We start from the raw sequence: 17,500 nt of genomic DNA on the forward strand, positions 1-17,500 counted from the left end.
CACGGCACGGCCTCGGCCCGCATGCCTTGCTACGGCGTCGCCCAACATGCCATGCCACGGCCTCGGCCCGCATGCCATGCCACGGCCTCGGCCCGCATGACATGCCACGGCCTCGGCCCGCATGCCTTGCTACGGCGTCGCCCAACATGCCTTGCCACGGCCTCGGCCCGCATGCCATGCCACGGCCTCGGCCCGCATGCCTTGCCACGACGTCGCCCAACTTGCCATGCCACGGCCTCGGCCCGCATGCCATGCCACGGCCTCGGCGCGCATGACATGCCACGGCCTCGGCCCGCATGCCATGCTACGGCGTCGCCCAACATGCCATGCCACGGCCTCGGCCCGCATGCCATGCCACGGCCTCGGCCCGCATGCCATGCCACGGCCTCGGCCCGCATGACAGGCCACGGCCTCGGACCGCATGCCTTGCTACGGCGTCGCCCAACATGCCATGCCACGGCCTCGGCCCGCATGCCATGCCACGGCCTCGGCCCGCATGCCACGGCACGGCCTCGGCCCGCATGCCTTGCTACGGCGTCGCCCAACATGCCATGCCACGGCCTCGGCCCGCATGCCATGCCACGGCCTCGGCCCGCATGACATGCCACGGCCTCGGACCGCATGCCTTGCTACGGCGTCGCCCAACATGCCATGCCACAGCCTCGGCCCGCATGCCGTGCCACGGCCTCGGCCTCGGCCCGCATGCCTTGCTACGACGTTGGCCAACATGCCATGCCACGGCCCCGGCCCGCATGCCATGCCACCGCGTTGCCCGGCGTGCCATGCCTTAGCCTTGGCCAACATGTCGTGCCACGGCCTCGGCCCGCATGCCATGCCATGCCACGGCCCTCATGTCTTGCCACGGCGTTGCCAAACATGCCATGCCACGGCCTCGGCCCGCATGCCTTGCTACGGCGTCGCCCAACATGCCATGACATGCCACGGCCTCGGCCCGCATGCCTTGCTACGGCGTCGCCCAACATGCCATGCCACGGCCTCGGCCCGCATGCCATGCCACGGCCTCGGCCCGCATGCCTTGCGACGGCGTCGCCCAACATGCCATGCCACGGCCTCTGCCCGCATGCCATGCCACGGCCTCGGCCCGCGTGACATGCCACGGCCTCGGCCCGCATGCCTTGCCACGACGTCGCCCAACTTGCCATGCCACGGCCTCGGCCCGCATGCCATGCCACGGCCTCGGCTCGCATGACATGCCACGGCCTCGGCCCGCATGCCTTGCTACGGCGTCGCCCAACATGCCATGCCACGGCCTCGGCCCGCATGCCATGCCATGGCCTCGGCCCGCATGACATGCCACGGCCTCGGACCGCATGCCTTGCTACGGCGTCGCCCAACATGCCATGCCACGGCCCCGGCCCGCATGCCTTGCCACCGCGTTGCCCGGCGTGCCATGCCACCGCGTTGCCCGGCGTGCCATGCCTTAGCCTTGGCCAACATGTCGTGCCACGGCCTCGGCCCGCATGCCATGCCATGCCACGGCCCGCATGTCTTGCCACGGCGTTGCCAAACATGCCATGCCACGGCCTCGGCCCGCATGCCTTGCCACGGCCTCGGCCAACATGCCATGCCACGGCCTCGGCCCGCATGCCATGCCACGGCCTCGGCCCGCATGACATGCCACGGCCTCGGCCCGCATGCCTTGCTACGGCGTCGCCCAACATGCCATGCCACGGCCTCGGCCCGCATGCCATGCCACGGCCTCGGCCCGCATGCCCTTCTACGGCGTTGCCCAACATGCCATGCCACGGCCTCGGCCCGCATGCCTTGCCACCGCGTTGCCCAGCATGCCATGCCACCGCGTTGCCCGGCGTGCCATGCCTTAGCCTTGGCCAACATGTCGTGCCACGGCCTCGGCCCGCATGCCATGCCACGGCCTCGGCCCGCATGTCTTGCCACGGCGTTGCCCAACATGCCATGCCACGGCCTCGGCCCCCATGCCTTGCCACCGCGCTGCCCAGCATGCCAATGCACCGCGTTGCCCGGCGTGCCATGCCTTAGCCTTGGCCAACATGCCACGCCACGGCCTCGGCCCGCATGGCTTGCCAGGGCGTTGCCCAACATGCCATGCCACGGCCTCGGCCCGCATGTCTTGCCACGGCGTTGCCCAACATGCCATGCCATGCCACGCCACGGCCTCGGCCCGCATGCCATGCCACGGCCTCGGCCCGCATGCCATGCCATGCCACGGCCTCGGCCCGCATGCCATGCCACGGCCTCGGCCAGCATGCCATGCCAAGGCCTCGGCCCGCATGCCTTGCCACGGCGTTGCCCAGCATGCCATGCCACCGCGTTGCCCAGCGGGCCGTGCCGCGGCCTCGGCCCGCATGCCTTGCGACTGCCTTGGCCAGCGTGCCATGCCACAGCGTGCCATGCCTTAGCCTTGGCCTACATGCCATGCCACTGCCTTGGCCAGCATGTCGTGCCACCGCCACGGCCAGCATGCCATGCCGGTCCGTTGCCCAGCATGCCACGGCCGTGGCGGCATGGCAAGCCACGGCCTCGGCCAGCATGCCATGCCACGGCCTCGGCCAGCATGCCATGGCACTGTCTTGGTCAGCATGCCATGCCATGGCACCGCCTTGTCCAGCACGCCGTGCCGCAGCGTTGGCCAGCATGCCTTGGCCGGCATGCCATGCCAATGCCTTGGGCCAACATGGCGTGCCACGGGCTGGGCCATGCCGGTCCGTTGCCCGGCATGCCACGGCCGTGGCGGCATGGCAAGCCACGGCCTCGGCCAGCATGCCATGCCCCGGCCTCGCCCAGCATGCCATGGCACGGTCTTGGTCAGCATGCCATGCCATGGCACCGCCTTGTGCAGCGTTGGCCAGCATGCCTTGGCCGGCATGCCATGCCAATGCCTTGGGCCAACATGGCGTGCCACGGGCTGGGCGAGCACGGCATGCCACGGGCTGGGCGAGCATGCCACGCCACGGCCTTGGCTAGCAGCAAGGCATGCCACGGCCTCGGCGAGCATGCCATGCCATGCCAAGGCCAAGGCCAAAGCCAAGGCCAAGGCAGTGGGCAAGGCCAAGTCCCTGTGCAAGGCATGGCCAAGGCCAAGGCCATGGCGTGCCACCGCCTCGATCGATCTTTTTGAACATGATTCTTTTATAATCTTACCCAAACCGTGCAACACAATTAAAAATGCACTACAATCAATTTTAAATGTCATTCCCTACTTTTTTGCAATTTTTCTGGAGCTTTTCGAATTTTTAAAGCCCTTATTTGGCATAAAAAAATCAAAATAAAATAAAAAAAATGAAAAAAATAATTTAATAATTTCTATAATTACTAGTGAATCATCCTTTAATTATGGGAATTTTTCCATAATTTTTTGACTATTTTTATTAATTTTTATTATTTTTTAAGTATTAATATCGAAATAAATTAAAATAAAATATTTTCTGTAAAAAAATATTTTTTTTAATTTTTTTTATGGTGTATTAAATTATTTCCTACAACTTTCATGTTGAAAGTTTTGGCAAAAAACCATTACTTTTTAAAAAAACTCCATTATGACTCCTCGAACATGCTTCATGTTTCCTCCTGCCAGATCGAAAAGGGCTTAACAGGCTATTATAAGGGGGGGGCACCTCCCTTGCCCAGGGCAAGGCAGTGGCAGGTACGCCCCATGTTGGGCGCGGCCTGGGCTGCGGCCTTGGGTTACATGCACTGCGGCTCGACCGCGGCCTGGGCTGCGGCCTGGGGCGGCTCGGCCGCGGCCTTGGGCGGCCTGGACCGCGGCCTTGGGCGGCCTTGCGCGGCCTGGGCGCGGCCTTGGGCGGCCTGGGCGCGGCCTTGCGCGGCCTGGGCGCGGCCTTGGGCAGCATGGCGTGGCATGCGCGCGGGCGTGGGCGGCCTGGCATGCGCGCGGCATGGGCAGCACGGCATGGCATGCGCACGGCCTGGGCGGCCTGGCATGCAGCCGGCCTGGCATGCCCGCGGCGTGGGCAGCACGGCATGGCATGCGCACGGCCTGGGCGGCCTGGCATGCAGCCGGCCTGGCATGCCCGCGGCGTGGGCAGCACGGCATGGCATGCGCACGGCCTGGGCGGCCTGGCATGCAGCCGGCCTGGGCAGCACGGCATGGCATGCGCACGGCCTGGGCGGCCTGGCATGCCCGCGGCGTGGGCAGCGTGGCCTGTGCGAATACCGCGCGCGTGGTCTTTTGACCACGGTGCGCGTGTTGCGCGCATGGTCGCGCACGCCTTTGCACGCCTTCGCACGCAACGCACGTCTAGTGATAAGAACCGCAGCCAAGGCAGCCCAGCCCCAAGGCCAAGGCCACCAGCATGGCATGCCACGGCGAAGGCAGCCCAGCCAAAGCCAGCAGCATGCCATGCCAAGGCCAGCAGCATGCCATGCCACGGCCAAGGCAGGCCAGCCAAAGCCAGCAGCATGCCATGCCAAGGCCAAGGCCAGCAGCATGCCATGCCACGGCCAAGGCAGCCCAGCCAAAGCCAGCAGCATGCCAAGCCAAGGCCAAGGCCAGCAGCATGCCATGCCACGGCCAAGGCAGCCCAGCCAAAGCCAGCAGCATGCCATGCCAAGGCCTAGGCCAGCAGCATGCCATGCCACGGCCAAGGCAGGCAAGCCAAAGCCAGCAGCATGCCATGCCAAGGCCAAGGCCAGCAGCATGCCATGCCACGGCCAAGGCAGCCCAGCCAAAGCCAGCAGCATGCCATGCCAAGGCCTAGGCCAGCAGCATGCCATGCCACGGCCAAGGCAGGCCAGCCAAAGCCAGCAGCATGCCATGCCAAGGCCAAGGCCAGCAGCATGCCATGCCACGGCCAAGGCAGCCCAGCCAAAGCCAGCAGCATGCCATGCCAAGGCCTAGGCCAGCAGCATGCCATGCCACGGCCAAGGCAGGCAAGCCAAAGCCAGCAGCATGCCATGCCAAGGCCATGGCCAGCAGCATGCCATGCCACGGCCAAGGCAGCCCAGCCAAAGCCAGCAGCATGCCATGCCAAGGCCAAGGCCAGCAGCATGCCATGCCACGGCCAAGGCAGCCCAGCCAAAGCCAGCAGCATGCCATGCCAAGGCCTAGGCCAGCAGCATGCCATGCCACGGCCAAGGCAGGCCAGCCAAAGCCAGCAGCATGCCATGCCAAGGCCAAGGCCAGCAGCATGCCATGCCACGGCCAAGGCAGCCCAACCAAACCCAGCAGCATGCCATGCCAAGGCCTAGGCCAGCAGCATGCCATGCCACGGCCAAGGCAGGCCAGCCAAAGCCAGCAGCATGCCATGCCAAGGCCTAGGCCACCAGCATGCCATGCCACGGCCAAGGCAGCCCAGCCAAAGCCAGCAGCATGCCATGCCAAGGCCAAGGCCAGCAGCATGCCATGCCACGGCCAAGGCAGCCCAGCCAAAGCCAGCAGCATGCCATGCCAAGGCCTAGGCCAGCAGCATGCCATGCCACGGCCAAGGCAGGCAAGCCAAAGCCAGCAGCATGCCATGCCAAGGCCATGGCCAGCAGCATGCCATGCCACGGCCAAGGCAGCCCAGCCAAAGCCAGCAGCATGCCATGCCAAGGCCAAGGCCAGCAGCATGCCATGCCACGGCCAAGGCAGCCCAGCCAAAGCCAGCAGCATGCCAAGCCAAGGCCAAGGCCAGCAGCATGCCATGCCACGGCCAAGGCAGCCCAGCCAAAGCCAGCAGCATGCCATGCCAAGGCCTAGGCCAGCAGCATGCCATGCCACGGCCAAGGCAGGCAAGCCAAAGCCAGCAGCATGCCATGCCAAGGCCAAGGCCAGCAGCATGCCATGCCACGGCCAAGGCAGCCCAGCCAAAGCCAGCAGCATGCCATGCCAAGGCCTAGGCCAGCAGCATGCCATGCCACGGCCAAGGCAGGCCAGCCAAAGCCAGCAGCATGCCATGCCAAGGCCAAGGCCAGCAGCATGCCATGCCACGGCCAAGGCAGCCCAGCCAAAGCCAGCAGCATGCCATGCCAAGGCCTAGGCCAGCAGCATGCCATGCCACGGCCAAGGCAGGCAAGCCAAAGCCAGCAGCATGCCATGCCAAGGCCATGGCCAGCAGCATGCCATGCCACGGCCAAGGCAGCCCAGCCAAAGCCAGCAGCATGCCATGCCAAGGCCAAGGCCAGCAGCATGCCATGCCACGGCCAAGGCAGCCCAGCCAAAGCCAGCAGCATGCCATGCCAAGGCCTAGGCCAGCAGCATGCCATGCCACGGCCAAGGCAGGCCAGCCAAAGCCAGCAGCATGCCATGCCAAGGCCAAGGCCAGCAGCATGCCATGCCACGGCCAAGGCAGCCCAACCAAACCCAGCAGCATGCCATGCCAAGGCCTAGGCCAGCAGCATGCCATGCCACGGCCAAGGCAGGCCAGCCAAAGCCAGCAGCATGCCATGCCAAGGCCTAGGCCACCAGCATGCCATGCCACGGCCAAGGCAGCCCAGCCAAAGCCAGCAGCATGCCATGCCAAGGCCAAGGCCAGCAGCATGCCATGCCACGGCCAAGGCAGCCCAGCCAAAGCCAGCAGCATGCCATGCCAAGGCCTAGGCCAGCCGCATGCCATGCCACGGCCAAGGCAGGCAAGCCAAAGCCAGCAGCATGCCATGCCAAGGCCATGGCCAGCAGCATGCCATGCCACGGCCAAGGCAGCCCAGCCAAAGCCAGCAGCATGCCATGCCAAGGCCAAGGCCAGCAGCATGCCATGCCACGGCCAAGGCAGCCCAGCCAAAGCCAGCAGCATGCCAAGCCAAGGCCTAGGCCAGCAGCATGCCATGCCACGGCCAAGGCAGCCCAGCCAAAGCCAGCAGCATGCCATGCCAAGGCCTAGGCCAGCAGCATGCCATGCCACGGCCAAGGCAGGCAAGCCAAAGCCAGCAGCATGCCATGCCATGGCCAAGGCCAGCAGCATGCCATGCCACGGCCAAGGCAGCCCAGCCAAAGCCAGCAGCATGCCATGCCAAGGCCTAGGCCAGCAGCATGCCATGCCACGGCCAAGGCAGGCCAGCCAAAGCCAGCAGCATGCCATGCCAAGGCCAAGGCCAGCAGCATGCCATGCCACGGCCAAGGCAGCCCAGCCAAAGCCAGCAGCATGCCATGCCAAGGCCTAGGCCAGCAGCATGCCATGCCACGGCCAAGGCAGGCGAGCCAAAGCCAGCAGCATGCCATGCCAAGGCCATGGCCAGCAGCATGCCATGCCACGGCCAAGGCAGCCCAGCCAAAGCCAGCAGCATGCCATGCCAAGGCCAAGGCCAGCAGCATGCCATGCCACGGCCAAGGCAGCCCAGCCAAAGCCAGCAGCATGCCATGCCAAGGCCTAGGCCAGCAGCATGCCATGCCACGGCCAAGGCAGGCCAGCCAAAGCCAGCAGCATGCCATGCCAAGGCCAAGGCCAGCAGCATGCCATGCCACGGCCAAGGCAGCCCAACCAAAGCCAGCAGCATGCCATGCCAAGGCCTAGGCCAGCAGCATGCCATGCCACGGCCAAGGCAGGCCAGCCAAAGCCAGCAGCATGCCATGCCAAGGCCTAGGCCACCAGCATGCCATGCCACGGCCAAGGCAGCCCAGCCAAAGCCAGCAGCATGCCATGCCAAGGCCAAGGCCAGCAGCATGCCATGCCACGGCCAAGGCAGCCCAGCCAAAGCCAGCAGCATGCCATGCCAAGGCCTAGGCCAGCAGCATGCCATGCCACGGCCAAGGCAGGCAAGCCAAAGCCAGCAGCATGCCATGCCAAGGCCATGGCCAGCAGCATGCCATGCCACGGCCAAGGCAGCCCAGCCAAAGCCAGCAGCATGCCATGCCAAGGCCAAGGCCAGCAGCATGCCATGCCACGGCCAAGGCAGCCCAGCCAAAGCCAGCAGCATGCCATGCCAAGGCCTAGGCCAGCAGCATGCCATGCCACGGCCAAGGCAGGCCAGCCAAAGCCAGCAGCATGCCATGCTAAGGCCAAGGCCAGCAGCATGCCATGCCACGGCCAAGGCAGCCCAACCAAAGCCAGCAGCATGCCATGCCAAGGCCTAGGCCAGCAGCATGCCATGCCACGGCCAAGGCAGGCCAGCCAAAGCCAGCAGCATGCCATGCCAAGGCCTAGGCCACCAGCATGCCATGCCACGGCCAAGGCAGCCCAGCCAAAGCCAGCAGCATGCCATGCCAAGGCCAAGGCCAGCAGCATGCCATGCCACGGCCAAGGCAGCCCAGCCAAAGCCAGCAGCATGCCATGCCAAGGCCTAGGCCAGCAGCATGCCATGCCACGGCCAAGGCAGGCCAGCCAAAGCCAGCAGCATGCCATGCCAAGGCCTAGGCCAGCAGCATGCCATGCCACGGCCAAGGCAGCCCAGCCAAAGCCAGCAGCATGCCATATCACGGCCAAGGGCAGCAGCATGCCATGCCACGGCCAAGGCAGCCCAGCCAAAGCCAGCAGCATGCCATGCCATGGCCTAGGCCAGCAGCATGCCATGCCACGGCCAAGGCAGGCCAGCCAAAGCCAGCAGCATGCCATGCCAAGGCCTAGGCCAGCAGCATGCCATGCCACGGCCAAGGCAGCCCAGCCAAAGCCAGCAGCATGCCATATCAAGGCCAAGGCCAGCAGCATGCCATGCCACGGCCAAGGCAGCCCAGCCAAAGCCAGCAGCATGCCATGCCATGGCCTAGGCCAGCAGCATGCCATGCCACGGCCAAGGCAGGCCAGCCAAAGCCAGCAGCATGCCATGCCAAGGCCTAGGCCAGCAGCATGCCATGCCACGGCCAAGGCAGGCAAGCCAAAGCCAGCAGCATGCCATGCCAAGGCCAAGGCCAGCAGCATGCCATGCCACGGCCAAGGCAGCCCAGCCAAAGCCAGCAGCATGCCATGCCAAGGCCTAGGCCAGCAGCATGCCATGCCACGGCCAAGGCAGGCCAGCCAAAGCCAGCAGCATGCCATGCCAAGGCCAAGGCCAGCAGCATGCCATGCCACGGCCAAGGCAGCCCAGCCAAAGCCAGCAGCATGCCATGCCAAGGCCTAGGCCAGCAGCATGCCATGCCACGGCCAAGGCAGGCAAGCCAAAGCCAGCAGCATGCCATGCCAAGGCCATGGCCAGCAGCATGCCATGCCACGGCCAAGGCAGCCCAGCCAAAGCCAGCAGCATGCCATGCCAAGGCCAAGGCCAGCAGCATGCCATGCCACGGCCAAGGCAGCCCAGCCAAAGCCAGCAGCATGCCATGCCAAGGCCTAGGCCAGCAGCATGCCATGCCACGGCCAAGGCAGGCCAGCCAAAGCCAGCAGCATGCCATGCCAAGGCCAAGGCCAGCAGCATGCCATGCCACGGCCAAGGCAGCCCAACCAAACCCAGCAGCATGCCATGCCAAGGCCTAGGCCAGCAGCATGCCATGCCACGGCCAAGGCAGGCCAGCCAAAGCCAGCAGCATGCCATGCCAAGGCCTAGGCCACCAGCATGCCATGCCACGGCCAAGGCAGCCCAGCCAAAGCCAGCAGCATGCCATGCCAAGGCCAAGGCCAGCAGCATGCCATGCCACGGCCAAGGCAGCCCAGCCAAAGCCAGCAGCATGCCATGCCAAGGCCTAGGCCAGCAGCATGCCATGCCACGGCCAAGGCAGGCAAGCCAAAGCCAGCAGCATGCCATGCCAAGGCCATGGCCAGCAGCATGCCATGCCACGGCCAAGGCAGCCCAGCCAAAGCCAGCAGCATGCCATGCCAAGGCCAAGGCCAGCAGCATGCCATGCCACGGCCAAGGCAGCCCAGCCAAAGCCAGTAGCATGCCAAGCCAAGGCCAAGGCCAGCAGCATGCCATGCCACGGCCAAGGCAGCCCAGCCAAAGCCAGCAGCATGCCATGCCAAGGCCTAGGCCAGCAGCATGCCATGCCACGGCCAAGGCAGGCAAGCCAAAGCCAGCAGCATGCCATGCCAAGGCCAAGGCCAGCAGCATGCCATGCCACGGCCAAGGCAGCCCAGCCAAAGCCAGCAGCATGCCATGCCAAGGCCTAGGCCAGCAGCATGCCATGCCACGGCCAAGGCAGGCCAGCCAAAGCCAGCAGCATGCCATGCCAAGGCCAAGGCCAGCAGCATGCCATGCCACGGCCAAGGCAGCCCAGCCAAAGCCAGCAGCATGCCATGCTAAGGCCTAGGCCAGCAGCATGCCATGCCACGGCCAAGGCAGGCAAGCCAAAGCCAGCAGCATGCCATGCCAAGGCCATGGCCAGCAGCATGCCATGCCACGGCCAAGGCAGCCCAGCCAAAGCCAGCAGCATGCCATGCCAAGGCCAAGGCCAGCAGCATGCCATGCCACGGCCAAGGCAGCCCAGCCAAAGCCAGCAGCATGCCATGCCAAGGCCTAGGCCAGCAGCATGCCATGCCACGGCCAAGGCAGGCCAGCCAAAGCCAGCAGCATGCCATGCCAAGGCCAAGGCCAGCAGCATGCCATGCCACGGCCAAGGCAGCCCAACCAAAGCCAGCAGCATGCCATGCCAAGGCCTAGGCCAGCAGCATGCCATGCCACGGCCAAGGCAGGCCAGCCAAAGCCAGCAGCATGCCATGCCAAGGCCTAGGCCACCAGCATGCCATGCCACGGCCAAGGCAGCCCAGCCAAAGCCAGCAGCATGCCATGCCAAGGCCAAGGCCAGCAGCATGCCATGCCACGGCCAAGGCAGCCCAGCCAAAGCCAGCAGCATGCCATGCCAAGGCCTAGGCCAGCAGCATGCCATGCCACGGCCAAGGCAGGCAAGCCAAAGCCAGCAGCATGCCATGCCAAGGCCATGGCCAGCAGCATGCCATGCCACGGCCAAGGCAGCCCAGCCAAAGCCAGCAGCATGCCATGCCAAGGCCAAGGCCAGCAGCATGCCATGCCACGGCCAAGGCAGCCCAGCCAAAGCCAGCAGCATGCCATGCCAAGGCCTAGGCCAGCAGCATGCCATGCCACGGCCAAGGCAGGCCAGCCAAAGCCAGCAGCATGCCATGCCAAGGCCAAGGCCAGCAGCATGCCATGCCACGGCCAAGGCAGCCCAACCAAAGCCAGCAGCATGCCATGCCAAGGCCTAGGCCAGCAGCATGCCATGCCACGGCCAAGGCAGGCCAGCCAAAGCCAGCAGCATGCCATGCCAAGGCCTAGGCCACCAGCATGCCATGCCACGGCCAAGGCAGCCCAGCCAAAGCCAGCAGCATGCCATGCCAAGGCCAAGGCCAGCAGCATGCCATGCCACGGCCAAGGCAGCCCAGCCAAAGCCAGCAGCATGCCATGCCAAGGCCTAGGCCAGCAGCATGCCATGCCACGGCCAAGGCAGGCCAGCCAAAGCCAGCAGCATGCCATGCCAAGGCCTAGGCCAGCAGCATGCCATGCCACGGCCAAGGCAGCCCAGCCAAAGCCAGCAGCATGCCATATCACGGCCAAGGGCAGCAGCATGCCATGCCACGGCCAAGGCAGCCCAGCCAAAGCCAGCAGCATGCCATGCCATGGCCTAGGCCAGCAGCATGCCATGCCACGGCCAAGGCAGGCCAGCCAAAGCCAGCAGCATGCCATGCCAAGGCCTAGGCCAGCAGCATGCCATGCCACGGCCAAGGCAGCCCAGCCAAAGCCAGCAGCATGCCATATCAAGGCCAAGGCCAGCAGCATGCCATGCCACGGCCAAGGCAGCCCAGCCAAAGCCAGCAGCATGCCATGCCATGGCCTAGGCCAGCAGCATGCCATGCCACGGCCAAGGCAGGCCAGCCAAAGCCAGCAGCATGCCATGCCAAGGCCTAGGCCAGCAGCATGCCATGCCACGGCCAAAACAGGCCAGCCAAAGCCAGCAGCATGCCATGCCAAGGCCTAGGCCAGCAGCATGCCATGCCACGGCCAAGGCAGGCCAGCCAAAGCCAGCAGCATGCCATGCCAAGGCCAAGGCCAGCAGCATGCCATGCCACGGCCAAGGCAGCCCAGCCAAAGCCAGCAGCATGCCATATCAAGGCCAAGGCCAGCAGCATGCCATGCCACGGCCAAGGCAGCCCAGCCAAAGCCAGCAGCATGCCATGCCATGCCTAGGCCAGCAGCATGCCATGCCACGGCCAAGGCAGGCCAGCCAAAGCCAGCAGCATGCCATGCCAAGGCCAAGGCCAGCAGCATGCCATGCCACGGCCAAGGCAGCCCAACCAAAGCCAGCAGCATGCCATGCCAAGGCCTAGGCCAGCAGCATGCCATGCCACGGCCAAGGCAGGCCAGCCAAAGCCAGCAGCATGCCATGCCAAGGCCTAGGCCACCAGCATGCCATGCCACGGCCAAGGCAGCCCAGCCAAAGCCAGCAGCATGCCATGCCAAGGCCAAGGCCAGCAGCATGCCATGCCACGGCCAAGGCAGCCCAGCCAAAGCCAGCAGCATGCCATGCCAAGGCCTAGGCCAGCAGCATGCCATGCCACGGCCAAGGCAGGCCAGCCAAAGCCAGCAGCATGCCATGCCAAGGCCTAGGCCAGCAGCATGCCATGCCACGGCCAAGGCAGCCCAGCCAAAGCCAGCAGCATGCCATATCACGGCCAAGGGCAGCAGCATGCCATGCCACGGCCAAGGCAGCCCAGCCAAAGCCAGCAGCATGCCATGCCATGGCCTAGGCCAGCAGGATGCCATGCCACGGCCAAGGCAGGCCAGCCAAAGCCAGCAGCATGCCATGCCAAGGCCAAGGCCAGCAGCATGCCATGCCACGGCCAAGGCAGGCCAGCCAAAGCCAGCAGCATGCCATGCCAAGGCCTAGGCCAGCAGCATGCCATGCCACGGCCAAGGCAGCCCAGCCAAAGCCAGCAGCATGCCATATCAAGGCCAAGGCCAGCAGCATGCCATGCCACGGCCAAGGCAGCCCAGCCAAAGCCAGCAGCATGCCATGCCATGGCCTAGGCCAGCAGCATGCCATGCCACGGCCAAGGCAGGCCAGCCAAAGCCAGCAGCATGCCATGCCAAGGCCTAGGCCAGCAGCATGCCATGCCACGGCCAAAACAGGCCAGCCAAAGCCAGCAGCATGCCATGCCAAGGCCTAGGCCAGCAGCATGCCATGCCACGGCCAAGGCAGGCCAGCCAAAGCCAGCAACATGCCATGCCAAGGCCAAGGCCAGCAGCATGCCATGCCACGGCCAAGGCAGCCCAGCCAAAGCCAGCAGCATGCCATATCAAGGCCAAGGCCAGCAGCATGCCATGCCACGGCCAAGGCAGCCCAGCCAAAGCCAGCAGCATGCCATGCCATGCCTAGGCCAGCAGCATGCCATGCCACGGCCAAGGCAGGCCAGCCAAAGCCAGCAGCATGCCATGCCAAGGCCTAGGCCAGCAGCATGCCATGCCACGGCCAAGGCAGGCCAGCCAAAGCCAGCAGCATGCCATGCCAAGGCCAAGGCCAGCAGCATGCCATGCCAAGGCCAAGGCCAGCAGCATGCCATGCCACGGCCAAGGCTGCCAGCCAAAGCCAGCAGCATGCCATGCCAAGGCCTAGGCCAGCAGCATACCATGCCAAGGCCTAGGCCAGCAGCATGCCATGCCACGGCCAAGGCAGCCCAGCCAAAGCCAGCAGCATGCCATGCCAAGGCCTAGGCCAGCAGCATGCCATGCCACGGCCAAGGCAGCCCAGCCAAAGCCAGCAGCATGCCATGCCAAGGCCAAGGCCAGCAGCATGCCATGCCACGGCCAAGGCAGCCCAGCCAAAGCCAGCAGCATGCCATGCCAAGGCCAAGGCCAGCAGCATGCCATGCCACGGCCAAGGCAGCCCAGCCAAAGCCAGCAGCATGCCATGCCAAGGCCTAGGCCAGCAGCATGCCATGCCACGGCCAAGGCAGGCCAGCCAAAGCCAACAACATGGCATGCCAAGGCCAAGGCCAGCAGCATGCCATGCCACGGCCAAGGCAGCCCAGCCAAAGCCAGCAGCATTGCATGCCAAGGCCTAGGCCAGCAGCATGCCATGCCACGGCCAAGGCAGGCCAGCCAAAGCCAGCAGCATGCCATGCCAAGGCCAAGGCCAGCAGCATGCCATGCCACGGCCAAGGCAGCCCAACCAAAGCCAGCAGCATGCCATGCCAAGGCTTAGGCCAGCAGCATGCCATGCCACGGCCAAGGCAGGCCAGCCAAAGCCAGCAGCATGCCATGCCAAGGCCTAGGCCACCAGCATGCCATGCCACGGCCAAGGCAGCCCAGCCAAAGCCAGCAGCATGCCATGCCAAGGCCAAGGCCAGCAGCATGCCATGCCACGGCCAAGGCAGCCCAGCCAAAGCCAGCAGCATGCCATGCGAAGGCCTAGGCCAGCAGCATGCCATGCCACGGCCAACGCAGGCCAGCCAAAGCCAGCAGCATGCCATGCCAAGGCCTAGGCCAGCAGCATGCCATGCCACGGCCAAGGCAGCCCAGCCAAAGCCAGCAGCATGCCATATCAAGGCCAAGGGCAGCAGCATGCCATGCCACGGCCAAGGCAGCCCAGCCAAAGCCAGCAGCATGCCATGCCATGGCCCAGGCCAGCAGCATGCCATGCCACGGCCAAGGCAGGCCAGCCAAAGCCAGCAGCATGCCATGCCAAGGCCAAGGCAGCCCAGCCAAAGCCAGCAGCATGCCATGCCAAGGCCTAGGCCAGCAGCATGCCATGCCACGGCCAAGGCAGCCCAGCCAAAGCCAGCAGCATGCCATATCAAGGCCAAGGCCAGCAGCATGCCATGCCACGGCCAAGGCAGCCCAGCCAAAGCCAGCAGCATGCCATGCCATGCCTAGGCCAGCAGCATGCCATGCCACGGCCAAGGCAGGCCAGCCAAAGCCAGCAGCATGCCATGCCAAGGCCTAGGCCAGCAGCATGCCATGCCACGGCCAAGGCAGGCCAGCCAAAGCCAGCAGCATGCCATGCCAAGGCCAAGGCCAGCAGCATGCCATGCCACGGCCAAGGCAGGCCAGCCAAAGCCAGCAGCATGCCATGCCAAGGCCAAGGCCAGCAGCATGCCATGCCACGGCCAAGGCTGCCAGCCAAAGCCAGCAGGATGCCATGCCAAGGCCTAGGCCAGCAGCATGCCATGCCACGGCCAAGGCAGCCCAGCCAAAGCCAGCAGCATGCCATGCCAAGGCCTAGGCCAGCAGCATGCCATGCCACGGCCAAGGCAGCCCAGCCAAAGCCAGCAGCATGCCATGCCACGGCCAAGGCAGCCCAGCCAAAGCCAGCAGCATGCCATGCCAAGGCCAAGGCCAAGGCCAGCAGCATGCCATGCCACGGCCAAGGCCAAGGCCAAGGCAGCCCATCCGAAGCCAGCAACATTCCATGGCAAGGCCAACGCAGCCCAGCCAAAGCCGGCGGCATGCCATGCCAAGGCCAAGGCCAGCCGCATGTCTTGCCACGGCCTTGTCCCGCAGCGTGGCGTGCCTTGGCCTTGGGCTAGAACATCGCATGCCACGCCCTTGGCAAGCAATCCTGTCCCTCGTGTAATTGCCATTTGGTTTGGCTTTGACTTACGTATATGTTGCCCTGCGAAATGCTTGTCCCTCGGGTAATAGCCGGTTTGGTTGCCTTTGACTTGCGAACACGTTGCTAGTGCTTTCCCCAGTGGAAGCTTGTTGGGAAAAGTATGTCCCTCGGAAGTTGCCTGTTGCGTTTGTTATTTGCATTCGAGCTATCCGATGCTTGCTGGGTTTCTCTAAGAGTTTTTGCACGTTCGTCGGGCTTTTTAATTATTTATTTACTCATAAAAATTATAATAAAATAAATTAAAAATAAAAAAATAATTAAAAAAATTACTATAATTACTAGTGCCTCATCTTATAATTGTTGGAATTTTTCTAGAATTTTTTGAGTATTTTTAGTAATTTTTATTATTTTTTAAGTATTAAAATTGAAATAAATTAAAATAAAATATTCCGGTGGCCAAATATTTTTTTATAATTTTTTTTATGGTGTATTAAATTATTTCATACAACTTTCATGTTGAAAGTTTTGGCAAAAAACCATTACTTTTTAAAAAAACCCCATTATGACTCCTCGAACATGCTTGATGTTTCCTCCTGCCAGATTGAAAAGGGCTTAACAGGCTATTATAAGGGGGGGGCACCTCCCTTAAGGCTGGCCAGCATGGCCAGGCCACAGGCCACGCCTATGCCTAGGCGGGCGCTTGGCACATGCCATCGCTTGGCTTGTGGCATTGGCTTGTGGCATCGAAACTACATAGCCAAGCACGGGATGCGTCGAGTGGCGGCCCGCGGCGGTGGCGGTGGCACGTTGGCCTAGGGCAGCATGCCATGCCACAGCCTTGGCCAGCAACATGGCATGCCAAAGCCTTGGCCAGCAGCATGCCATGCCCTGGCCTTGGCAAGCATGTCATGCCACGGCCTTGGCCAGCAGCATGCCATGCCACGACCTTGGCCAGCAGCATGCCATGCCCCGGCCTTGGCCAGCATGTCATGCCACGGCCTTGGCCAGCAGCATGCCATGCCACAGCCTTGGCCAGCAGCATGCCATGCCACAGCCTTGGCCAGCAACATGGCATGCCAAAGCCTTGGCCAGCAGCACGCCATGCCCCGGCCTTGGCAACCTTGCCAAGCCACGGCCATGGCCAGCAGCGTGCTATGCCCCGGCCTTGGCCAGCAGCGTGCCATGCCACGACCTTGGCCAGCAGCTTGCCATGCCCCGGCCTTGGCCAGCATGTCATGCCACGGTCTTGGCCAGCAGCATGCCATGCCACGGCCTTGGCCAGCAACATGGCATGCCGCGGCCTTGGCCGGCAGCATGCCATGCCGCGGCCTTGGCCGGCAGCATGGCAAGCCCAAGCCTTGGTCAGCAGCAGCATGCCATGCCAACGCCTTGGCCAGCAGCATGCCTTGCCACGGCCTCGGCCATCAGCATGCCTTGCCACGGCCTCGGCCATCAGCATGCCTTGCCACGGCCTCGGCCATCAGCATGCCTTGCCACGGCCTTGTCCAGCAGCATGGCATGCCCGGCCTTGGCCAGCAGCATGTCATGCCACGGCCTTGGCAAGCATGCCAAGCCACGGCCTTGGCAAGCATGCCAAGCCACGGCCTTGGCAAGCATGCCATGTCCCTCGGGTAATTGTACAAGTTGCCTTGCGAAATGCATGTCCCTCGGTTAAATTGCCATTTGGTTGGCTTTGGCGTGCGAACGAGTTGCCTGTGCTTTCCTTGTGGAAGCTTGTTGCGAGAAGTATGTCCCTCGAAAGTTGCCTGTTGCGTTTGTTATTTGCATTCGCGCTAACCGGTGCTTGCTCGGCCTCTCTAAATGTTTTCGCGCGTTCGTCGGGCTTCTTGGTCCTTCGGGGGGTGATTCGTTTTGGGGGGCTGGTGCACAGTGTACGTCGTGGCGCGTGAGTTGTGTTCGGTTTGTGCGAGTTGGACGGATCCCTGCCTGTGCAGCGAACTCCACTGGTGCATTCCTCCATGTCCCTCGGGTTGTCTTCGACTCGCCTTCGGGTTGCTTGCGCTTCCCTAGTGGAAGGTGCCTTGCGAAAAGCGTGTCCCTCGGGTAATTGCCATTTGGTTGGCTTTGACGTTCGAACGAGTTGCCTATGCTTTCCTAGTGGAAGCTTGTTGCGAAAAG

Source organism: Camellia sinensis, unplaced genomic scaffold (assembly GCF_055761805.1).
Source record: "Camellia sinensis isolate YWXY unplaced genomic scaffold, ASM5576180v1 Unanchor6, whole genome shotgun sequence".
In the NCBI taxonomy this organism is placed as follows: domain Eukaryota; kingdom Viridiplantae; phylum Streptophyta; class Magnoliopsida; order Ericales; family Theaceae; genus Camellia; species Camellia sinensis.